This window comes from Podarcis gaigeae, assembly GCF_964106915.1.
Source record: "Podarcis gaigeae genome assembly, chromosome: 2".
NCBI lineage: Eukaryota > Metazoa > Chordata > Lepidosauria > Squamata > Lacertidae > Podarcis > Podarcis gaigeae.
In genome coordinates this window covers 49,773,787-49,799,876 of record NC_139679.1, presented here as the reverse complement: position 1 = coordinate 49,799,876, position 26,090 = coordinate 49,773,787, and the positions used below count along the sequence as shown (strand labels likewise).

The window sequence follows — 26,090 nt, the reverse complement described above, 5'->3', positions numbered from 1 at the left end:
AGAGAAACCACAGCCTTGACACAAGTGTTGACATCTAGGCGAGGAAAGCATTTGCAAGCTTTTCGTTTTGAAAAATGAGAACACTCCTCCACTGATCCCACAGATTCTGTCTTCAGCATAATTCTTTAGGTTACCCCTTCATGGCAGGTTCATAATGTGGCCACATGAGATCAGGCCTTTTCTGTTGTGGCAGTGAAACACACACACACACACCACTTGTGGAATAATCTGCCTAGAAAGGCACATCCAGCACCATCTTTTATCTGTCTATAGGCTTTGGACCTTAATATGAAGGGTAGCATTGTGTTCTGTTTTAGTGGTGTAGAATTTGTTACTCCTGAATTTTAATGGTATATTTGCGTTTTTAGGATTTTTTTTATTGTTCCCAATTGTTTGTTACGTAAGTCACTTTGGATCACTCTGTGAGAAAAGTAATTAGCAAATATATTTTAAAAATGATAATCATTGTTTTGCTGTACCCAGAACTGTGCTCTAGCTGGGAAATAATGATATATAAAGCGCTCTATCTAGAGGGCACATATAAGCTTACAGTCTATTAGCATACAACTGTCGAAATTGCTCACTTCAAACAAAGGGATAAAAATACCCTGAATCCCCACTTTCAAGTAAATGGGGAGCGTTGAATGTAGCAGGGGGTAAGGGGAGAGTGTGTTTGGCAAATGAACACGTTGTTAAATCTAGTAGAGACACTTCTTTGGTTTTGCCTGCTGTGTTCTCACAAGAGCTATAACTTCATAAAATAAACATTTCTACCAAGCTTGGTATACAACAGTAGAGCTCTTTATGAGGTGAGTAGAGTTGGAGGTTGTATCCCCACAAGTGCAGCGGAAGCATCGCTTTAAATGGTGGCAGCAAGCCCACAGCAGGCTGGATAGGGTGAGGGTTATTAAATAAAGGTTACTTCCTTACAGTACCAATTGCAAATGCTGAGCAACCCTTTTTCAGATAACAGGGTAACACCTGCAGGAGTGGTTCCCTCAACCAATGTGCTAAAACTGTTTTTGGATAATTAATGATATATATAGGATTCTTATGAACCTCTGGGTGCAAGCCATAAAAGCTGTGTGCAAACCTAAGCAATCTCTGGAAGGAGTCTCCCTCTGCCTGATAAAGTAATAGTTTGTTGCTCGGTGGGTTTTTATTGTGCATCGTAATAGTTTTCCCTGATATCCCCCTGGGTTATTGGCTTCTGGCATCCTGAGAAACAAAGCCACACAGGCAGAGGGGCTTTATTTAAAACGATGATTAAGAGGAGTCTAAGGGATGTTTGAGGGAGAAGCCCAGAGTTTTATCTCACAGCGCACACAGGACCAAGGGACACAGATGGCAAGGGAGCTGCTGCAGTGACCTGCAACACCTGTGCCATGTTTGTCTTCCTGTCTGAGAATGTGCAAAACTACATTCTTATGATTCAGAAGAGGGAAAAGATGTGCAAATCTTTTCTGTTTAGTAACATGCACATATACAGATTTTCTGTTTTGGACATATGTAATGGAGAAGTATAGAAAAAGTATTCTAGCGCCCCATCACACACAAGGTAACTGAATTTCATTAAATGCGGTATTAGGATGATTACTATTTTTTTAACAAGGAAACCTCAGTGCTGGCAATATATGGTCCAAAGGAAAATTAGCTAGTAATCTGTTATACCGGGAAGGGGAGAGCTATTTCCTCTCCAGCTGACACTTTGACTATGTACAGAAATTCCTAGTATTGGATTTTAAATAAAGGTTTGCAACCTGGTTTTATTGTCAAGTGTAAAAATGTCTTTTACAGTTATTCTGGGGGCGAGCATACACCTTCTTTTAAACTATACCTTTTAATGTTTATTGTGTACATTTAGTTGCTGTAAAATGGTGTAACTGAAAGCATCAGTTTGATCATATAAAACCAAATGTGGGTGTTTGGGGATGAGTTATCTGTCTTCTGTGTCATGAATAAATAGCATGCAGCTTTATTATCTGAGAATTTCTTCCATTCAAGTTTCCAGACCTTAGAACCACAATTCTGAAATCTGTACCTCTTTAGTAACATTAAGAGGATAACTATGTGTGAAATATAATTAGTGGCTCATGCCCTTAGGAGGACCAGAAGGAGGCTAATATGCTGCTATAGAAATGAACAATGCGGTGCCTGATTCTTTGAATCAAAACTTATTTGAATTGAGTCACCACAACAGAGAACCTAGCCCAGCTGAATCCTGTCATGCTACTAGTGCAGGAGATGGGGGCAAAGTAGCCTTACTGTGATGCAAGCAAAAACCTGCTCAAATGACTTTTATCCTGAGCTACCTAGTGAGGATGGATATATTACACAACCATACAAAATCTTAGCACAGTTGAATAATAAAATATGTTTTAATGAAACTGTTCACCTGTGAGCACACTCTTTTTCCCCTGGATGTCACTGTTGCTCCATGTAAATGAAGGGGAAATAACATTCATCTGGCTAGATTCATTCATGTGAATGCTCCCCTCTCTGTGACTCTTTAAATCATGCCCAACATTTAATTCAACTGTTCTTTGCAGTAATTCTTAAGCAATTTTAAGATTGCACAGGAGCACAAATACCTGACTTGACAGAACATTCAAAGTGTTCGTTCTACAGGAACTGAGAACAAGTGCCATGAAATACATAGCATATATTTTAATATTGTTTTTAATCCTGCAACTTTCATAACCTTTGTATGCAGCCCATAGGGGGGAAATAACACGAAAATAAACTTTGGAGATTTCACGATAAGTCTGCTGTAGCTTGCATGGCAGTACTTTTTTACATTGACTTGAATCAGAGGTGGAATTTCAACTGTGAGATCACAGTGACAGTTTTAGGACAATGATTGGGGATGCAAATCAGATGTATACTTTCAACTGTAAACATTATAAACTGCTGCCAACTGGAAGTGAATGTTAGGGAAGAATATGAGGTTCCCTAATGCAAGAGTCTGAAATAAGATTGTGATATTCAGAATAGCAGCTGGCGACTACTTGTGTGACTGCGCTTCATTGCAGCTTTTTCGAATACTTCCATACTTCAGTTAACAATCCTAGAAAACCATGTGTTGTGTTGATGTTAGCTGGATTACTGACATGTAAAAGCTGAGTTGCAAGCTTGTTTTACTTTGATGCCAGAGGGTAGGCGAACAGCTCTACAGAGAGCCTACTGATATAATGAAATAGTTACAAAATCTAAGGCTATTATCCAATTACTTTGACATTTAGCTGTTCTTCGCAGCTAATGGGATTAAGCTCATTATAAAGAGATTAAATGTAGAATAAAAGCTAGGCATAGCAAAGTAAGAATTAAGCATGCAATCTGGGAAAGCTTATAGGAATTTCACCATTGTGGCACTTGGGAGATAATGTAAAATAGTTGGATTTGGTTCTTTAAATTTTTGGAAAAAATCATGTGCATCATTCATTATTTTAAGAAAGTCAGTGTTTCATTCCTTTTTGTAGCAAAGTGCTTTAGCTACTAAATAAGTGATCAGTAAGATACAGAAACAGCTGTTTATTTAAAATGTAATATTTATTACTCTATTATATTCCATTTTTATATTCCATTTTTAAATTGTCCATCATTTAATATCACAGGGTGATTAACACTATATATGTTAAAACAATAAAACTACAGTTACCAAAGAATAAAACCATTAATAGACAATAATTAAACAAGTAATAAACCTTAAACAACATATGGCTACAGCAGCAACTGTCATTATTTCCTTCAAAGGTCTGGCTGAAAAAAGTAGGTAACTGGTTTCGATGTTCAGTTTGTTTTCCTTAGTATGGCGGGTGGGGAAAATTCAACGCCAGGCAACACACCAATAATATTTTAATTGCAAAGCAAACAAAACATATTGTATTGTTCAACTCACACAAATCCTTTAAAAAAATGAATCAGAACAATTTCTCTTTCTCTACCAGAGTAGTTTTCTTAATTCCTTTTATGTAGGAATTCGTGAGGCTTACTTAGATAAGCAATATGCTGCTTACTGTTCACTGCGTTGCTTTATTTCTTTATTTAGCCTTTAGCAGTGTGATGGAAACATTAGACAAACAAGCCTTTCCCAGCATGGAGATGCAGTTGTATTTATGCCTCATTCTGGTTGTTGAAAGCACGGGAACCCTGTCAAACAGCAAGGCTGCAACCTCCATCGTTGGTTTACATGATCAGTTAATTATATCTGTTGCTACATTGTAATTATACATTTTCTTTTTACTGCCTCAAGACTTATGTAATAAGAGATTTGTCTCACAGTGTGGGATGTTTAGCATTTTGCCCATTGGCTCAAATGCTTGGAGCTGTGTTTGAGCTTGGTGCCTTGGAATAGATGAAGCAATTATATAAAGGGCATTTGTAGATTGCTTTTCCCTTGTCCCTAAGTAACCACAATTAACCCTCGTACAATTTTGAATTAGGGGTATAGAATTCTAGGTCAGAACACATAGTTTTCAGACGGGCTTAAGCACTTCATTTTGCAAATGAAGCACTGCAGACACAGGGATGAACTTAAACAGCAGATTGCACACTTGCAGGGACCATAAGGTTGATTCAGCGGCCACAAACTCACAGATCTAGGGAGACAGATTTACTTCCTTCTACAGCTGTTTATACAATCCAGAATTGTATCCTTGTATGTTGTACCCAGAAACAGCCAGGAATGCCAATGAGCTGGGGGTCGAAACGGCTGAACCTTACCCTGATCCATTAGCCCTAGTCCATGAGGATATAATTTAGACAGTTATATAACCACTTGACATCAGACCAAGCATATCAGAGAGTGATAATACTGAAGTTGTAGCAGAGACTTCAGAATCCCCAGTTGTGGAATACCTTCATGTTATTAACAGGCCTGCATTAAAGACCCATATTGAGGAAAAGGTTTCAGTTACAAAGAAGGTACAAATGTTTCTCATGTTTACCATATGTAAAGTAAGGTTGACTTTGTTTCATGAGTCAGTGCTCTGTGAAAATCTGTAATTATTTGAGGTATAATTATTTAAGGTATAGCAGCTACCTTACCACAGTTCTTTGAATACTAGTAGGTATTTACAAAAAAATCATTGCTGTGTGCAACCACACCATTTTTCTTCCTGTTGTATATTTTTTTTACATTTTTCTTTATTTGTTTCCTAAGACATGCTTATGTTTTTCAAAATATTTCCCCCTGACCCCAGGTTTCTTCAGTTGAAATTTCTCAGGTTTAGATCACACACCTATTCAGATCTCATCCCTAAATGGAATGTGGATCTGAAGAAGTGTGCATGCACACGAAAGCTCATACCAAGAACTAACTTAGTTGGTCTTTAAGGTGCTACTGGAAGGATTTTTTTTGTTTTGACTATGGCAGACCAACATGGCTACCTATCTGTAACTGGAATGCGCTGAAAAGCTTTGTAGTTGCACCAATACTATTTAGTGTGAGATGGCTCACATGTGAAAATCACCATTAGATGTTGAGGAAGGACTGCAGCTTAGTGGTAGAGTGCACTCTTTGCATGCAAAAGGTATCAGGTTCAATCCACAGCATCTTCAAGTAGGACTTTAAAAAAAACCCTGCTTGTAATCTTGGAGAGCTACTGTCAGCCAGTATAAGTAGACAACAGTGGGCTAGGTATGGAATTCTAGGTCAGAACATACAGTTTTCAGACAGGCTTAAGCACTTCATTTTACAAATCTAGCACTGCAGACATGGGATGAACTTGCTTTTGGGGACATTATGTCATGAGAGTATGAGAAACTGAAGCAGTGAAATTTAAGCACTGCTCAAACAAGTTCAGAAGCAGAGTTGTACTGGATGTAAGAAAGATTTGCGGGCCTGTGTTTTGTTGTTGCGGTTTTCCCTTTGGTAGTCTCTCATTTTCCAGCAGTTTGTAATTGTTTCCAGCTACAAGCTAGATTCCAGTGCAATGCTGCCTTTCTTTTCACAGTACAGTGGTACCTCTAGTTACGAACTTAATTCGTTCCAGAGGTCCGTTCTTAACCTGAAACGGTTCTTAACTAGAGGTGTGCTTTCGCTAATGGGACCTCTTGCTGCCATTGTGCCACCGGCATACGATTTCCGTTCTCATCCTACTGCAAAGTTCTCAACTCGAGGTAACTCTTCCAGGTTAGCGGAGTTTGAAACCTGAAGCGTTTGTAACCTGAGGCGCTTGTAACTTGAGGTACCACTGTACAGTACTTCTGATTACCCCTGTGACATTGGAGAATATTGCCTTGCCATTTATAGTGAATTCTGAATTATAACCACCAGGTACTGACTACTGTACCTCACAACATGTATTATTCCATGTGATCATCATGTAATAAATTAAACCATTACAGGTCATGATAATTAAATGTTATTAACAATTTTTAAAAATTAGAGCAGAATAATTGCATTAACTAATTTAGGAATAGTATGGGTTAAGAACGTGAGAATTCAGGTTTTCATTATGCTGAAAGCTGCAATTTGAGTTCCTGAATTCCTTAAGTGAGAGAAAATATATAAATTTAATTTTATAAATAAAAACATTTCAGATATATGAAATCAAATCTTATTACTTGTCTCTCCATGCTTACACTGTCTCTCAAGGGGTATAGGTTTGTTAAAGTACCTTTTTATTTGAATCCCCCCAACAAACTTTCTAATCACAACATGTTAAGCAGATAAGCATAATGGTTCATGTTACCATGTGATTAATATGGATCTGTATTGCCTCAGTGTAATATTACTTCTGTCAAAGAGTGAGAGTTTTATAGCTTTTTTAAAGAGTTATAATTAATTGCCTGCATTTAGCACTTCTGTTGTCCTCAGTTTTTAAAGCATTTTACTAGATAAGGCTGAAGTGCAGGAAAGGTAGATGATTTACCTAAGATTATAGTGAAAGCCATTTAGATAACTGGGAATAAAAATAATGTTCTTTTTTTGATATGATATTCATTTGGCTTCGGCCTTAATTTTCTCACAGTGCACATTTCTTTTGAATATACCCCACTCACATCCCAGATAATATATAGTAGAATGTGGGAAAGTGAGTAGTTATATAAAAATGGTGGGTAAACATTGCCTCTTATCAGATCATATAAAAAAAAGGACATTAAATTTGGACCCCTCAGCAGGTTGTACCTGAGAATTAAATATTAAAAATAATATTATATTATTTTTAAAGATTTATAAGTTGCTCACATTATGATATAACAGAATAGTGTATAGTAAATCAAAAATAACTTGCAAAATATACACCAAAAATAACACAACACCAGAAGACAATCAGCAGGCAGCAATTGGAAATTTCATTCAGAAAAAGGTTGGGTTTAAAAAAAAAGATTATAAACATTTGACTTAACTGTTAGATTGTTAGAACATACCTAATCTCAAGTGGTAATAAATTTAACATTAAAGAGGCCACAATTGCTAATAAGCAAATTGGAATCAATGTTTGTAATTTTAATGGATTTTTTAAAAAAGACATAGTTAGCTCATAGGTTAACAGTATGCTCCTTTCCCAAATGTATGTGCTTCCTCCTGCTTCCCCTAATACCGCTCTTCATCCCACCTTATTGCTTTCTTTAAATCAGCTAATTATACGGACAGGTAAGAGAGAAAGAGAGAAAGGAAAGAAGGAAGGAAGGAAGGAAGGAAGGAAGGAAGGAAGGAAGGAAGGAAGGAAGGAAGGAAGGAAAGAAGAATCAAAGAAGGGTTCTAGGACTTGGCATGACTTTAGAAACAGCTCATGCACTCCCCATGTACATTTGATGGGTTACCCTCCATGGTTTCGTGTATACATCAGTATGATAAAAGAAACTCCTAAATTGCAGCAAGGTGGATATTCAAAAGCCTCAAGTATTGGAAGTCAGAGGGAAACTTTTAAAACTGTTAGGACATTTGCTTGCTTTTTCATTGCTTTGGGGTGATTCGCTATCTGAATAACACATGGTAGATAGATAGGTAGGTGGGTAGATATACCGTAAATTTCGCTCTATAACACGCAGATTTTTTCTCCTAAAAAGGAAGGGGAAATGTCTGTGCGTGTTATAGAGCGAATGTGTGGTCCCTGGAGCCGAAAAATCAAGCAAAAATCAAATCGCGGGGCTGCACGCTGCACAGAGAAGCGAAACTTGAAAAGAGGAAGCGGCTGCTTTCCTGCATTCTGCCTCAGGGTCTTACTGCCCACCCTTCTCTGTTTCCTTGCTGTGTTTGCTGAAACGGAACAAAGAGCAGGGAAAGCCCCTCCCCTCCAGGCAAGCTCCGGTGCTGCTGGGGGAGAGGGAGAGAGAAGGGGGAAGGGAGAGAGAGAGGGGGGGAGGGAGCGAGGGAGGGAGGGAGAGAGAGAGAGAGAGAGAGATGGCTGGCTGGCTTGGGTGGGGGAAAACTTTTGCCTTCCTTTCCTCCCTACCCCTCTCCTGCATTCTTAGCCAGCTGCTTCTCTGCACACCCCTCTCCTGCTCCTTGTCCCTTCTGTGTTTTTCCTTCCCTCCCCACTTAAAATGTGGTTACAAAGCATAGATCCTCAGGATCTTTGCATTGGGTCACCCCAAATTCACCATCAGATCACATAGCATATCCATGGCTACAGCCTGCACCAAAAAATCACGCACCCACTGTTGCCTGGGGCTGCAATGGTGCAAAAATGTGGTTAAAAAGCATGGATCCACAGGGATTCTCAGGATCCTTGCATTGGGTCACCCCAAATTCACCATCAGATCACATAGCATGTCCATGGCTACAGCCTGCCCCCCCAAAATCACGCACCCACTGTTGCATGGGGCTGCAATGGTGCAAAAACATGGTTAAAAAGCATAGATCCACAGGGATTCTCAGGATCTTTGCATTGGGTCACCCCAAATTCAACATCAGATCACATAGCATGTCCATGGCTACAGCCTGCACCAAAAAAATCACGCACCCACTGTTGCCTGGGGCTGCAATGGTGCAAAAACGTGGTTACAGAGCATGGATCCACAGGGATTCTCAGGATCTTTGCATTGGGTCATCCCAAATTCACCATCAGATCACATGTCTGTGGCCACAGCATGAAGCCCCATTCATTCAGAATGTTTTTTCCCTTGTTTTCCTCCTCTAAAAACAATGTGCGTGTTATGGTCAGGTGCGTGTTATAGAGCGAAAAATACGGTAGATAGATGATAGATAGATGATAGATAGATAGACGATAGATAGATAGATAGATAGATAGATAGATAGATAGATAGATGATGGATAGATAGATGATAGAGATAGCTGATAGATAGATAGATAGATAGATAGATAGATAGATAGATGATAGATAGATGATGATGATGATAGAGATATAGATAGATAGATAGATAGATAGATAGATAGATAGATGATAGATAGGTGATAGATTAGATAGATAGATAGATAGATAGATAGATAGATAGATAGATATAGATAGATGATAGATAGATAGATGATAGATATAGATGATAGATAGATAGAAAAATAGATAGATAGATGATAGATAGATAGATGATGATAGATAGATAGATAGATAGATAGATAGATAGATAGATAGAGATATAATACCATTTTAAACTTGAGTTTAAACTGCTGTTGGAAGCAATCTGAATCAATATGTTAAATATTTTCCATCAAGACAGCTCTATAGTCTTACAGAATTGCTCATTAATTCCTTAGAAATAACATTCAAAATATCAAATTAGAGAAAATTATTTTAAAATGTCATGTGGAATATTTTCCAGACTCCATGTACATTTGTTGTTGAATTCACTGCTAATTTTGTGTGATTGTGCGAAGTGGCCGTGATCTTTCAGTGTAACTGAGGAGATGATTTACTTAAATCAAAGAAAACAGGTCAGAGTTTAGCAATTCATTTGGTTGGATGTGCTGCTAAGGTTCTGGGTTGATGCCCTTTCTGTGTGCTCAGCTAGCCTTATATTTAATTAACCTGGGTGCCTAGATGCATGCTAATGTTTATTTTGTAGTTGATTCTCACACTACCACTGAAGCATAGAAGGACAAAAATGAAAAGTTTTGTAAATAGCCTTTTAAAAAATGGAGCAAAATAGAACTCCTTAATGCAGCAAAACTTAACCTCTTGTTACAGCTTTTATTCTTTTTTCATAGTGTATTTATAGCGTACAGAATTGATTTGCAGGATTTAGACAAATTAGATGCTGGCAGGATGCTACTGGAATTAAAGGCACATACTTCCAAGTAAATGTGTTCTGGGTGATATTGATAGTCACACATGAAAAGAACTGTCTTTTTACAATAGCTTTGCTAAAAGAACATTTCTTCTGTGTTCAGAAGCTCGATACAGAAATTTTACTTTTGTTCTTAAATGATTGCACTGTATTAATAAGATATTTCTGGTCTTCCAAAGGATAGCCTCTCTTGACAATCATGCCGACAGAAATACTGGTAACTCTTTATATAAAAAGTACATGGAAAATCCTATTTAAAATAATGGTCTGTTAGAGCATGTAGGCATATATAAAAAGTTTTCTCATCCAGAATTTTTCAAACTGTAGCCAGTTTTTGCTATTCTCCTTAGATTTAGAGCTCAATCTCTATATAGAAAATAAATACCTTAGCATAATTACTTTAAAATAATATTTACAAGTAAAGGTTCATATTATTTTTGAAGAAACTTTATGCCTGTTGATCCAAAGAAACAATACACAAGTATGAGGAGAAACTGTGGATGCATTCACAGTTTGCTTTTTACCCAGTACAGTGGTATCCCTGGTTACGAACTTAATTCGTTCCAGAGGTCTGTTCTTAACCTGAAACCGTTCTTAACCTGAGGTACCACTTTAGCTAATGGGGCTTTCTGCTGCCGCCGCGCAGCCACACAGTTTCTGTTCTCATCCTGAGGTAAAGTTCTTAACCCGAGGTACTACTTCCAGGTTAGCGGAGTCTGTAACCCAAAGTGTCTGTAACCCGAATTGTTTGTAAGCTGAGGTACCACTGTAGAGCTTTTAAACTGAAGCATGTCTCACACTAGCTTGGCAACATACGAGTTGGCCATTTTTCGGGTAGAATCAGTGCTTTTTTCCTGGGGGTACGCATGCCCCTAAACATTTTGTGAATCTAGGTTTGGCCTCATTGAGGGGCAGTATTTCAATATGAGTATTAGATATGGGCCAATGGCCGTAATCAATCAATCAATCAATCAATCAATATGAGTAGGAAAATGAGAGTACCCCTAAACATTTTTAAGGAAAAAAGAACTGGGTAGAATTATAGAGTATCTCACAGCTGAGGCCATTATGTGTAGGGCTGCCATGTGTTTGAGTTTCCCCGGACACATCCAGAAATCAGACTTTCAAAATGGCGTCCAGGTGGAGATATGGCAACTAGGGCGATTTTTAAAGAAAAATGCTTTAAAAAGCCCAAAGACTCAACAACTTGCCTGGCTGGCTTAGTCTCCCAACCCTGACAGAGATAATAATAACTATAATTTACTGCTTTAATGGTTACCAACCACACTTTACCATTTTAGTAACAACATCATATTCTACAGTGCTCTGAACATTGTAGTGGCTTCATTCCCCCACCCATTGGTCATGTAATCTTAACAAATTCTAATGCTATTCTCCCCCCACACCTAGTGTGCATAAAAGAAGACAAAAAAGTATTAGCACAACCGCTGAAAAAGCTATAATATACTTTGTGCTACCTTGCGTCAGTAGTCACTTGGAACAATAATAATTCAGGGCAATATAGATAGGCTTGATGGTCTTCACCTCAACACTGTGTAAATAGGAAATGAGTGTTCAGGCAAATAAAGTGGTTATAGCAAGCAGATAGATTGGAGAGCTGGGAGAAAGCCGATGTACTAAAGTTCCTGTCAGTGCATGGTCTCTCTCATGGGGAGAAGAAAATGAAAATTCAGATTATATGCCAGTTGCCTTGTGGTGCTAACTGTGAGGTCTACAGCTTTAGCTCTTGATTGCCAAGCCTGTGAACTGAATTAAATCAGAAATACTGAGATAAAACAGAGTATCATTTCGAGCTCAAATGTATAAAGAGTTTTAATGGTGTATATGGAAAGCAGTGATCATGCTAAAAACATTAAGGCTGCATCTTAATGTTTTAATTTTATATTTTAATCTTTTTTTTTTTTAGTTGTATTTTAATCAACTTGTTTTTCTTATTGGTTGTTAGCCACCCTGAGCCTGGTCTTGGCTGGGGAGGGCAGGGTATAAATAAAAATTATTATTATTATTATTATTATTATTATTATTATTATTATTATTATTATTGCTGCTGCTGCTGCTGCTGAATAATATCAATACACCAAGAAATCTATTGTTTCTTATTTTTTTCAGTGCCAGCTAAACTCTTGCAAACTACTGGGTTGTGTTGAATGCAACTGCTATTTTTTCTGAACGTTCCATGTGAGATGCCATGTGACACCCATTTAATTGGCGATTTGCTTTATCCTCGGGTGTTGTTTTCTGACCTTGGATAAGTGACCGACATTTTTTGATTTAGTAAAAATGCTTGAATGCATCCTTGCCCAGAAAGACCTACCGGTAAATGTTACCTCATTGCTTCAGGAATATTGCTTAGTACTCTGAAGATGGAGAGGCCATTTGCTAATACTTAATGGGCAGAAACTATTCCATAAATTACCTCTTCAGTTGCAACCCACTTGAAAATGGCAGGAACTTTAAATGTTGCTAATCCTCAAATAGATTTGTATAGCTCAAATTGTTTATGTTACTCCTTATTGGACGTGTTCAAATTATACAATGTTCTTTAAGCAGTAAACATATTTTCTTAATAAATAACTTTTTAAAAGAATGCAGTCTCAATAAAAAAAAAAAAACCAAACCCTGAAACTCTGTCTAGAGAAGATAGAAATACTGTTGGTGGGTGATTTGTTTGTCTGGGTGGGTGGTGTTTAATCTCTTTTGGGTGGGGTTTCACTCCCTCAATAGCAAGGGTGACTATCCTCTTTTGGCCTGAAACCACATTCACCTTTGGCCAACCCTCTGAAGACTACATTTTAGTGATGGGTGTGACTCCCCACGGGACACAGGCATACACAGGACACATGTACATACACACAGAGGCAGGCAGCCCTGCTCCTCAGATGATTCATGAAAGTTACCTGGCAAGGGCATGGATTATAGCACCTGTCCACTCATCAAACAATCAGTCTGATTATTGGAAAGGGGACGTTTCCCAGCCCTGTGTCTGTTTCCCATCCCCTTTTGCTGCCACAGCCAAATTTGGGATCTTGGCAGCTGCCCCTGCCTTAAAGGATCAAATTGTCCAGTTTGGTGGGTGCCCGTAGATTCAGCTTTTCCATGGGAGCGTCAGTGGCACATAATGCCTTTTCTACCAAGTTAAGGCTGGTGAAGCAGTTGTGACCCCTATTGGACAGAGGTAATGTGGCCATGCTTTGGTGACATCCAGGTAAGACTATTCTAATGTGTTATTGACTGCAAACATGTTGCTTTGGGGTTCTTGGGAAACCAGTAGACTGCTGAATAGGTTCACTGATGAAAACTTCACTCTTAAATGCTTACACAGTTATATGTGTCCTTAGCTAATTTCTGAGTGACAAGTCAAAAATCTGTTGCTTATCTTTAAAGCCCAAAACAGGATTGCCTGTTCTAATAGGAGTTGGTTATCCTAATTGTTCTGCTATCTGAAGTGAAGTGGGTAGTAACTGGGAAGGTGGCCTTCTCTGGTGTGGCATCCTGCTTATTTTTATTTTATTTATGCATTACAGTTTATATTCAGTTTTATTGTAAGCAAACAACAACAATGGAATAGAATGTTCTCTTCAGGGAGGCTTATCTGACACCTATTTTATTGACTTTTTCATCTGGGCAAAGGCTCTTTTACATTCCCAAGCTTTTAATTTGTGGTTTTGATTACATTGACATCTGTTTTATTCTGTTGTTTGTTTGTTTATTTGTATTGTTTGTTGTATTATTTTGCATCCTACCTTGAAAATGAATATTTCACCACCACCACACATCCTTTTAGAATATATGGGCACCTTGAACTTTTATGCATCTTTGATTTTATGGATCATGATCATTTTGTATACAGTATATTCTCTGTGCTACTATAGTATTTGAACAATAGTAAGTTTTCCTTGTTGTGGAGCTCGAGACAAGTTAGAAGTAGAATCAGCCTGCAGCTTTATTTTAAGTCATGCTTTCATTATATGTCTAAAGTTTATGTAACCTATTTATCTTGCACTATCTCAACAAAGCTTTACATCTGCTGTGTCAAACTGGAAATGAGCTTGTACTGGAGAACCCTGTTGACTTCAATATTATTCAACTCCCATGTTAAAATATAAAAGATGTAGGTTATCTTAGATTATTATATTCTGCCCATACTCAGTAAGGTCATCTAATTACACATAATGGGTTGGACCCAGAGTTGTGCTTTGCAGAGTTTTGCTCATGTTGGAGGAAGGACTGGGGAGGTGATTGGACCTTACCAGCACCTCCAGAAAAGTTGCTATGGAGGGTTGGGACCCTCTGGAACAGCATGAAAAAAAGCAAAGTATGCTTTTTGTGAGATGATGCATTGTCAAGCTTCATAACAGATGATAATATACCAAAACAAAACAAAATCTCCCACCCTAACTTCCTTAGTCAGCACAGGCCTGTTAAATGACACCACAAATATTCTTGTTTTGCTCCCTACAATGAATCAAATAATCAGAATGAATAAATGGAATGTTTGTCCTGTCTGCATTTACGTATTTCTAAATCTGTGTTGATCCGACTCTGAATTAAATCACAAGAAAGGGGATGCAAAATCAGCTTCAATTGTTTTAACAACACCGTTGGCTACATTTCAGTCAAGCATAAAGCACAACCCAGTAGCCCTTGTACTTCTGACTGGTGACAACTACCAGAATGTCCTTCCCCTTTGCTATGGCAATCCTAGTCCAACTGGCAATTGGAGCAAAAAAAAATTTGCCAGCATTTATAGAAGCAAGATCATTCTTTAGCCATTCTTTGTCCCAAAATGGTGCTGTCCTTGTCATAGTTTTCTTCCTGGGAAAGGATGTAAACCAAGCCTTGTACCCCTGTCTTTTTAACTGAGTGCCCTTCCCCTTGCTACTGCAGTGAGAGGACAGCTATAAATTACCAGGTCCCCTTCAGTGTGCTACACCCCTTTCCTATATGTTTTATTTCTGATATGGATGACTTTTCTCACTGGGTCTTATAACTGAGGTATCTAAAGTCAGCGTAGGCTGCACTCTGCTTAAATATTGTTATATGTAAGTTTATTGTGTGTTAATTAGAGGCTTAGCCTAGGATAGCTTTAATCAGGGATGCTAGGTTGAGAATAAGTGGAATGATTCAGGCACTTATTTAATCTTACATACCAGAATGGTTCTTACCTACCTTGCTTTTTTTTAAAGGCTAAGCTGAGATATAAAGTAGCTTTTGTATTTGTGTGAATATTTTGTATAAAGTAGCTTTTGTATTTGTGTGAATAAAGTGAAGCTTTAGTTTCAAACGGTTCTGTGTTACAAGCCTGCCCATAAGGTCACCTGCTGATTGCTGCCAGTGTGGAAAGCAAAGCTTGTTGCATAGAGGCATAAACAAAAACTTTCAAGATGATTTACATAGCACTTTGCTTTTGCTAGATTATTTAATTTTTCTACTCTTTAATCATTTTTGCTACTAAAAGCATAGTTAGCACAAATAAAATATCAAGTTCCAGAGCAGTACATACAGGACCACTTCAGTAATTATACTTTGTATTTACTTACCTCACTTCCCTTGGGGAATTTTGGATGCCTCTAAGTATGTCAATTTAACCTTACTAATTACTGAGATTATATAGAACAACGTGTCATTTTGAAGCACTTAGGTTGCTACCCAAGTATTGTGCCAGAATGAAAGCTTGGAAATGAAAAATGAAACCAAATAAGAGTGCATATCCCTATTTTCCCTTACCACAGTAATTATGGTGAAACGCTCTGTGTTCTGGGCAATGCAGACCATTATGCTTTTATAATTCAGACAAACCTGTTTTTGTTGGTGATGATAGATAAGGGAGGGTGGGTGAGGGAAGGTCTTGATTAATCCCGAATGCTGTCATTCCAGGCTTCTACCATGCTCAGCAGAAAGCTGGGAAGTGATATTTTCCATGGAATTTCTCAGATTGTATGATCTCACCCAGTTTATTTATGAGAGTTGTGTCTTCCTCACTGAAGGTCAAAACATGGCTTAAAGTTAAGGGAAGCCACCCATGGACTTCACAGCTGAGTGGAAATGAATCATATAATTATAGAATTGTAGAGTTGGAAGGCCTCGAGAGTCATGTAGTCCAACTCCTGCAATGCAGAAAACTCAACATGCGGTCTTTCATCCAATTTGAAACCATACTGGACCTGGCTTAGGTTTGCAAATGTGCTAGCGTTTTATTACTGCACCAGTAGGAGGGGTTTCAATTTCTCATATTCAAGTCCACCACTCTTGCCACAGCACCCCATGGCCTTTCCCATACGACATGTGATATCATGGCAATTGTGTCATGTGTGCTTGTTTTTCTTTAGTCATGGGGAAGGCAAATACTTTTGTTCTTTTTTTGTTCTGGGAGGAAATTTGCCTACAGCAGCGTCCATCCAGAGGCAAACAGCAGCCATGATCTGGACAACAATCACAACAACAAAAACACACCATAAAACTCTCTGACTCAGCCAAGAAAGTGTTATTTCTCACTTTTACTTCATATATATTTCATCACTCAATGGGCATAATTGAGACAAAGAAATCAATTAAGATTGCAAAAGCAAGAAGAGAATCATTTGCAGACATTCTGAAATGTTTTATTTATTGCTTATGTTGTGTTGTAGTTATGCATTTTTTTCATGTCGTAAGCTGCTTTGAACATGGTTCAAACTCTGGAAAGGCAGCATCCAAATAAAATTATGTATGGATGCATGAATGTATGTACAGTGGTACCTGAGGTTACAGACGCTTCAGGTTATGCAATTTCGGATTGCGCAGCATGCTGAACCCGGAAGTACCGGAACGAGTTACTTCCGGGTTTCGGTACTCGTGCATGCACAGAAGTGCTAAATCGCACTTTGCGCATGTACAGAAATGCCAAATAATGATCTGCGCGTGCACAGATGCAGCTCTGCAGGTTGCGAACACTGCGGGTTGCAATCGTGCCTTCCGCACAGATCACATTCACAACCCGAGGTTCCACTGTATGTACAAATCCACTGGGTGAAAGCTTTCAACAACCTGACCTGACACATGCATCAGATGAATTTGGTTGCCTACATGACAATATAAAATAAAGTAGAAAAAATAAAATACTGCATCTTCCCAGTAAACTGCTTGTAGTTTGTAGCTGCTTAAAATAATGCACATTTTTATCTGCCATAGATATCTGTTGCACTGTGTTTTGCAAAGTGTCCGTTCCAGACAGCATGATCTGTAATCCATATGTTTCCATCCATTTACAAATTCTCTGTTTGTATTTTGTTTGGCTATTAATAATGAACTCTATTAATAATATTTTATGGTTTTTGCTTTTGTTTTTGTTACTGAGCACTTTCCAATGACAGTTTTTCCAACTTAGAAGTAAAAACATATAAAATCTGATGCAGTGATGAATAGTTTCAAAAGGTTCAGTGATACAACTTTGGAACTGTTACCATTGGCTTTGTTACACCCTGTAGTTTAGCATACATTTTATGTATGTATGTACTGGTATGTGCCATGGCTTGTGAGAGATGTGCTGTAGGAAGAGAGTTGACATCTTTTTTGGCTTCACAGACTTACGCAAAACATTATCACGATGCCTACCCATTTCTTTTTAAATTTCAAACTGCTTCTTATATGTGATCTAAGTGGAAATTGCTGCCAGTAATTAGTTTCCTGTGGAAGTCTATGATAGGGACAGGACTAATGTGACTGTTGCTGTAAGATTAGAGGATTTCCCCCGATTAGCAATAAAATGAACTAATTTTCTTTGTTCTTCATTCCTCCCTCCCCCTTTCTCGTTTTACCACATTTACCAATGAATTATAGAAGGGTATATCTTTCTCTCTCTTGCCTTGTAAAAGATCATGAGCATGTAGTCAAAGAATTGCTACTGTAGCCTGTGCTTTGCTAACCAAAGATTTTACTGTATATTCATATTGCACCCACTATTCCTATTGCAAACTCTGATGTACCATAGGCTGGTATATCAAGAAAATGCTTATGTTCTTATGTTATGATGGAGCAATGTTGTTGTTGTTGTTGTTTTTAAATCACACTTTGTATATGCTTGATACAGATTTAGACTGCAGACCTATGCACCCTTACCTGGAAACAAGCCCCACAGAATACAGTAGAACTTAGGAGTAAATGTTAGGAGGAAGGGAATGTAGCTAGGCAGAGATGGGCTCAGGATGATGGATTGCTATGGAGCAATCTCCTAGGGCTGGTATAGCTTGGTGTTGTCTATCTGATCCCCTGGGCTTTCCCAGCTGGTCACCTACCTGGGACTGGGGAAGTTAGATATAAGGTGGAAGCTTTAATGCTCACTCCTTCTCATCCTCAACTTTTGGGGTGGGAACTATTACTGATTTAAGCAAGCAGCTTTTGGGTAGTTACTAGGGAGCACGTTGATGTTATTATGCTCATTCAGATTAGTGGCTTATTTGGAGTATGAATAAAGATTCTGGCCTTGGTTCAGTTTAGTTGTCATGGCAAATAAATATTTATGGTGTGCTGCGTATCATGTGAACTCCTTTAGCAATGTACACTTGTTCTGTATCAGGCAAAGCTTGAAGGTTGCCGCTTTGTCAGATCCCTGAAGTACCTTTGTTAAGCAGCAGCGGTAGGCTTGAAAGAAAAGAGAGCTCTGAGCCTTTGACAGTGGAGGTGTGGTTTAATTGTTTGACAGCTTTCTGTGTGTTTGTAAAGTTCCAGCAGGGGTTGCTCAGCTTGTGTCCCCTAGGACTGATCTCTCAGAATTGCAAAAAGCTTCTCTGTAAAAGATGAAACAATAAGCTTGTTTAGAGCAGGGCTGTGCTGCCAAAGGAAGTTGTCAAACATTAGCTCTGCAGCTGCACCTACAGCAGCCAAATTATTGCACTGACATGATGACAGCTCTTCATGGCTGCTTCGTGGAGAGGACACAGAGGGGGATCAGAGGTACGCATATAGCTGGACAGCATGGATCACAGTCAGCAGTCATAAGTTATTGTTAGCACTGTCTTTCCAGCAGGGCGGTAAACAGGTTTATGAACATCCTGCTCTGCTGCATTTAAAGTAGATAAACAAGACCATAGCATTGTATGCCATGCACTATAAAACCAAATTTCAAGAAGAAAGACTGAGAAGATTTGGAAAATCTTAGTAATTACCAGCAGGTGGTCAGACACCAGATCCAGTATGATAATTCAGTGCTCCCCCCCCCCCTAAGAAAATGTTTAGGGATACTCTCATTTTCTTACTTATCGTATATTGAAATACTGCCCCTCAATAAGGCCAAACTAAGATTCACAAAATGTTTAGGGGTATGCGTATGCCAGTGTCCCCCCAGAAAAAAGCACTGTGATAACTTATGTGAGAGGGGGGAGAATAAATGTGTCCCTGATACATTTCAGAAGAATGTTGCAGGGTTGTTGGGTTGGGCTTGGTATCTGTCTTGATAACAAGGCAGAAGGAAAATTCTTCTGGGATATGATTCGCTCCCGATCAGTTTTTCTCTCCTTCCTCTTACAAGCAGCTCACCTTTGCTTTGCTCCTTTTTTTCTGTCATGTTTACTTACCTTTCTTCACTATATTTACTTTTTTCTTCAGATCTCTTCTTCGCTCCACTGATAGCAGTTTCCCTTAGTCTCCTTTCTTTTCCTTTTTTTTAATAGAAAAAAGACAAAAAATTGCCTCAGATTCCCTGCGTTCTTTTCCCCTACCCTTTTGGTTTCTCTGTCTGTCTCTTTCTGTCTCTCTCTCTCTCTCTCTCTCTCTCTCTCTCTCGCTCTCGCTCTCGCTCTCGCTCTCGCTCTCTCTCTCTCCCCTTCACACACACACACACACACACACACACACACACGGCTTGGTGGTGGTTGCTTTTTTTTGCCTGTTCTTTCAGGCAGGAAAGAGAGGAAGAAGCATTTGAAGAGGTAACCCTTAAAGCAGGAGTAGGCAACCTAAGGCCCGTAGGCCACATGCGGCCCAATCACCTTCTCAATCCAGCCCGCGGATGGTTCGGGAATCAGCGTGTTTTTACATGAGTAGAATGTGTCCTTTTATTTAAAATGCATCTCTGGGTTATCTGTGGGGCTTGCCTGGTGTTTTTACATGAGTAGAATGTGTGCTTTTATTTAAAATGCATCTTGGGGTTATTTGTGGGGCATAGGAATTCATTCACTTTTTTTCAAAATATAGTCCAGCCCACCACATGGTCTGAGGGACAGTGGACCAGCCCAAGGCTGAAAAAGGTTGCTGACCCGTGCTTTAAAGGAATAGGAAAAGGGAAGCTCCTTTGTCCTGTCTGTGGCTCCGTCCTCACCAGTCACTCCGGCGCTCTATTTTTCTCAGTCCCACGGCATAAGAATTTGTTGCTCCAGTGAGTCTACTCACAGTCTTCTGAGCTCCCTTTTTCCTTCTAATATACATAATTCTATCTGTTGTCTTCCTGGGGTCTGCATGGTCTAAGTCCTTTACCATCATCTAAGCATGATGGAAGTACAGCAGGTCCAGTCATCCATGGCCCCCACTGCCCCTGAGAAGCCTTCTATGGCTAAGCAGAAGAAGAAAAATGATGATCAAGTATTGGAGACAGCAACAGCACGCCAGCATGCTAGGGGAAGCCAGACAAAGGGAGGCTGTATCAAGCAGAAGGCATCTGTTAGGGGAAAGGGTAAGATGTTGCCAACCCTCCCCGGGCCACTTGCAGCCCTTCTTGAGAGGCTTTCCCTTCATTTTCTCCAGCTCAAGGGATGATTTAAAGTCACAGGATCCTTCCCAGCTTTTTCTCTCTCTCTTTCCTCCTCGGATGAGGATGGTTTTATGGCAGAGGTTTTCAGTCTTTTTGAGTTCACAGCTCCCTTGACCAACATTCTTTTTGTGGCACCCCTGTGGCACTCAGAAACCTAGTCATGTCACCCTTGCCTGCAGCGCTGGCAGCCTCTCACCCTTTTTGCAATACCCTCCCTTGTATTGCAATAGCCTCCTCTCCTTTCCTCTTCTCTCCTTGGGAATCCTCCAGGCAGCCGTTGCAGCCACCCCTGGTCTCTGAGCTGCTCCCCACCCCCAATACAAGTCCACCCGTCAGCCAGCCCCTGCTCATACCTTGCATGCTCAATTGAATAAAACAGGATCTCGTGCACCAACTCTCACCTGAAGTCTTGCCCCGTTTTACAAGCTTCTTCACCTGTTCAGCCAAGGCCTGCTGGCAAGAAATTTATGAGCTCACAGACAGCACCTAAAATACACTCCTACCTCAAGGCTCAAGGCAATCTTTATTATGCAAAGTCTTAGCTACCATGTAACTAAGGTAGAAACCAAACGGGTGGGGCTGCCCCTGCAGAGCTGTTCCCCCGCTGTTGATGAAGTGGTGGCAAGACTAAAGGAATCACAACCTTCCACGTCTAGAGTTCCAGTTCCTGCTCCCTTGAAGGTTACCAAGGCTGAATGGGGTTCACCTTTCCAAACTTCTTGCAAAAGGACTTTCCCCCCTCTGTTGCTTCTCTCAGACAAACTGTCATCCTACCCCAAAAGCTACTGGGGCCATCCAGTCTTTGTAGCCTATGATGGCTCAGACTTAGCGGTTATGCTACGCTGACCCAATGCTGTTAGCATAAGCTTTACTTAGGGGTTTCCAGTTTGGGCACGGTTTTAATAAAGCCTTGAATAAATCTATCTTTTAATCCATCGTGGATCGTCCCCATGCTTTATTCTGTCCCCTTGTCAAACCATTACCATTTCCTTTGCTTCTCTGGAGATAAGGGCTGGCGATATATAGGTGATTGAGTCAGGCTTGAAAGATTCACTTTGTTGCCGTTTTTCACTATGTTTGGTAGGAGTTGCATGTATAATGCCCTGGAAATTCTCTGCCAAAAATTTATTCATTTTCCTGATATGAAATGTGCATTTGAGGTAAATCAATCTCTGTGTTCAGTCCTCAAATGTATGATAATTTTTAAAAGAGCTAAATCCTTTTCTAGTCTCCCTAGAAACTAGTATAAAAGGCATTGGACAGGGAACTTCTAATATTTTATTTAAAGTGGACATTTATGACTGGCCATTGACCTTGAGATTCCATTAGAGATAATGAAGGGCAGCATTTGAGGTTTCTTTCACAGCATGCAGCAAATGATGCATACCCCCAGATCATAGGACATTTCCTGTTCCATGCTGTGCAAGAATGGTGCATAACAGCATTTGCATTAGTTGCTTGAACAAAATAAGATGAAACAGCAGTTTTAGTGCAAAAGAACATTTTTTTTCTTTTTGAGTGTTGGAAACAACAGTTGATATTAGCAGCTGCTAACTAGTCATCAGTACTGCTTAAATATCTCCAGTCTTTTATAATGATAGATTTTAGTTGCTGCTAACTAGCTGTTAACTATTGAAACCTCTCCATTTTTTAAAATGTTAGATAATGTAAACATAAGAGCAACATTGTGCCTTTAACTCTTGTGAAAAGAATGGAAAGATGTTTACAAATGCACCACCGAGTAAGTCTCTTGACTTCCAATATATTTTGAACTCCAGCACTTATTCATCAGGGAATATTTTCAAAGAATAAGCAGGTAAATCTGTTTTGTTGTTTCCATACATGGCTAAGATTGGTGACTCTGAAACTTATTGTAATCTCAGTGTATTCTTTCCTGATGAATTACCAACATAGTCCAAAACCAGAGAATCTATTCAGAAGCACTATTGTTTAATTTGTGGCCTCGCCCTTGAAGCCTTGCATTTGTCCAAAGTTTTATCAGTTTCTGAACTGGACAGAAATAGGGTCTAAGAACCATCTGCAGCCATTTCTCAGGATGAGAGGCATATGTCGTCAGACAGCAAACCTGGAACAGTAAGAGCCGAAGTAAATGTGTGCCCAGGTGCTACTACCCCCTCTGCCTCCCAATCTAGGACAAGAACCAGAGGGGACAGAATTGTCAGGAGTCCAGGTTCTCAGCTGTCTGCACACCTTCCCTGGGAGCTGGCTCATTCATGACAAGAATGTATAGGTTTGGGGTCAAATAAGGCCACAACTTTTATTGATTGCAGATGCAATGGGTTTGGCAAAACCATTAGCAATCCCTTAGAGGGGGTTGCTCCTGAGGCAAGGAGGACCTATGACATATATCAAGTAGGATTACTTCCTGTGGGAGCACCACTCTGAGGAGTGCTGTGGCCCTATTCCCCAACTGGGCATCTCGACAGAAGCACCTCCTCCCAGATTCCTTTAACAGGATACCCCTTTTTGTTGGAGAGGCAGGCAGAGGCTTATAATCTCCTCTTCACCGAGTCTAAGGCCAACTCAAAGCCTAAACTGCCAAAGTTGTGACAACTGATTTGAGGTAGGCAAAAACCCCAGACGGAGCCCATTGGTCTGAAGGACAATTTCCTGCCTGGCCCCAAATATGGTGACCAACATTTGTCCAAACAAAAAAAAATTCCTTCCAGTAGCACCTTAAAGACCAACTAAGTTAGTTCTTGGTATGAGCTTTCGTGTGCATGCACACTTCTTCAGATACACTGAAACAGAAGTTACCAGACCCTTCTATTTGTCCAGAGCAAGTTCATTAACATAACAGGAGCAAAAAACATGAAGAAAGTGGGTGGATGACCTGACAGGGAACTGCCCTGGAGGATGATGTCAGGCCTCTTTAAATGCTCAAGGTGCAGACCCAAGTGGAGCCTAAAGGCTCCCCTGAGGAGTGCATGTCCCTGGAGTTGCCTGCCATTGGCAAAATAGCTGGTTAGGAAGCCCAATAGGGATTCCCACTGGCTGAAGGAAGCCGGTGCTATCCTTGCCAGGGGAGTGTTCTGGGTAGCGACGACTAGCCTGCAATGCTGCTGTCCCTTGAGATAGGTAAGCAGACTTACAGTAAGCATGATATTTAAGTGCACTACTCTTCTCTCTTTTCTAAACAAAAAACCACAAGTGGGGTTGGATAGAATCCGGATTGCTACCAGGAACACTCCGTTTTCCTACCAAAACTAACCGCCCAAAATGGCTTTCTGTCTCTGAAATGTGCACAGGGCTGCTGTAAGTGGTGGATTTGTGTAATATAAAGGGTGCTCACCACTTCCCTTAACACCTAGCTTGGCCCTTGCTATACTCATGTGAAGAAGTGTCTGCACTACAGGAATTTAGGTCCTCTATAGATGTGAAGATCCTACCTTTAACCCTACATTCAGAGAATACAGTAATGGCCTTGTTGATTTCTGTGAGGCAATTCCAGCAAGGTGAGTGTTTGACACAGATGCTTTAAGCATTCTCCCTATTCTTTTCTTATTGAGCAGTTTTAATTTTGCCAAACAGCAGCATTTCTTTATTTTTTTACTGTAACTCAAATGACAGCTCACTACAGAGCTATTTTTTATTTTGAGTCTGAAAAATCTATACAGTGTGTGTGTGTATATAATTCAATAATCCTGCTCCAATTCAATAGAGAAATGGCATACACAATTTCCCTTTGCCAGAGTGTTATGAGAGAACTCGGTCAAATAAGGAAATGAAAACCAGATTTAACTTTAGGGGGATGGTGGTGGGGGGACCAAGCAGTTGTGTTTGACTTGAAACCATTCAGAAATATACTAAAACAAGACACTGAAATGACATGTGCAAATGCTTTTATTCTATAGCTCTATCCTTAGTCATAACCTTGGTTTACCTGTGCTACCTTAGCCTGTGTATTTTATTTTAACAATATTTCAATAATACAGATGAAAAGCTACAGAACATGCTTGGAGAAGCAAGGCTACATTATTTTCTACCATATATAAATGCTTACCTGTCATCCTGTGGAAGGTCATTTTAAAAAACATTCCTTAGAGCACAGTTGGCATAGGCAGGACACTGAAATACAGTATTTTATGTGTTTGAAGGAATTCAACTAAAAACAATTCAAATCTTCCAGGGGCTTCTTTGGGAGCATGGAATAGTTTTGGTCTAACTCTATAGACATTATTGTAGCATCTTACAGATTTTGCCACCTTTTTCTTACTAAATTCAACTCCTTCTGAGTAGTATTTGGAAGCACACACAGAGCTATATATGCTATATTTCTTTAAAATGTATTGTTGTTAAATTAATAACCTTTCATATAAATGCCAGTGTGATTTACAAGCATCAAATAAAAAATTAAATTGGTTAACAATAACAAACAAACAAACATAATGCAGAAAACTCCATCCTTTTCCATTCAGATTAAAATGCTTGTCAAAACGGAAACATATTTAATTGTTTTCAGAAACTGCAAGTATTGGGATGCTGTTCCACAAAACAAGGGAATCACACTGAAAGCCCTGTACAAGTTGCTGTGGAGCATTCTGCTACTATGTTAAGGACTTAAATAAGAGATTCTGTAGCAGCAATGTAACATACTGCGGCAGTATAAAAATTACAAGCTGGAAATGGAACCCCCCCCCCCCCCGCCCCGGATAAAGCAGTTGCATGCTTAATTTGTGGATTTCTCATTAACTCATTTGTTATACTAGTTATGAGTAATCAGTGTTGTCCTTTTTGGTGACATTAATCATATAAAATCTCTAATTGTGTATTAACACAAAGCTTCTTTTAATGCTGGTTGATACAATTATTTTGAAGATATTGTCAATGCTGGTTCAGCAAGATATCAGATGATCAACTTTGAAAATATTTAACACCTATTAGTACATACTTCACTAGCAAAGAAACTCAGTTTTCTCAATGGTAGATAGGTAGTTTAATCTGATATGTGGAAAGTGCCCAGTGAGGACTATGGCCAGGATACAAAGAACAATGCAAATAGTTCCATACAACTAAAGAGGGTTTTGGAGTTCTCGCCTTAACTACAGTCCTGCATGCCACAGAGAACCCACTTTTGAAACTGCGTGGACTTTCAAAAATCTGTTTGTGATGTAGCATTGGGACATACAGTTGA

At 39.4% G+C, this 26,090-nt stretch overlaps 1 protein-coding gene and 1 long non-coding RNA gene across 3 annotated transcripts in view; one reads left to right on the top strand and one right to left on the bottom strand.

The window, feature by feature from the left end:
• The window catches only part of SLIT3 (slit guidance ligand 3), a 400,487-nt gene that overhangs the window by 167,229 nt on the left and 207,168 nt on the right, over nucleotides 1-26,090 (top strand). The window lies entirely within an intron of this gene.
• LOC310835407 lies at nucleotides 18,858-19,962 on the bottom strand. The gene is made up of 2 exons (XR_014559646.1): nucleotides 19,764-19,962; nucleotides 18,858-18,977 (listed from the first exon to the last, which is right to left on the bottom strand). It is a non-coding gene; the product is annotated as an uncharacterized lncRNA (long non-coding RNA).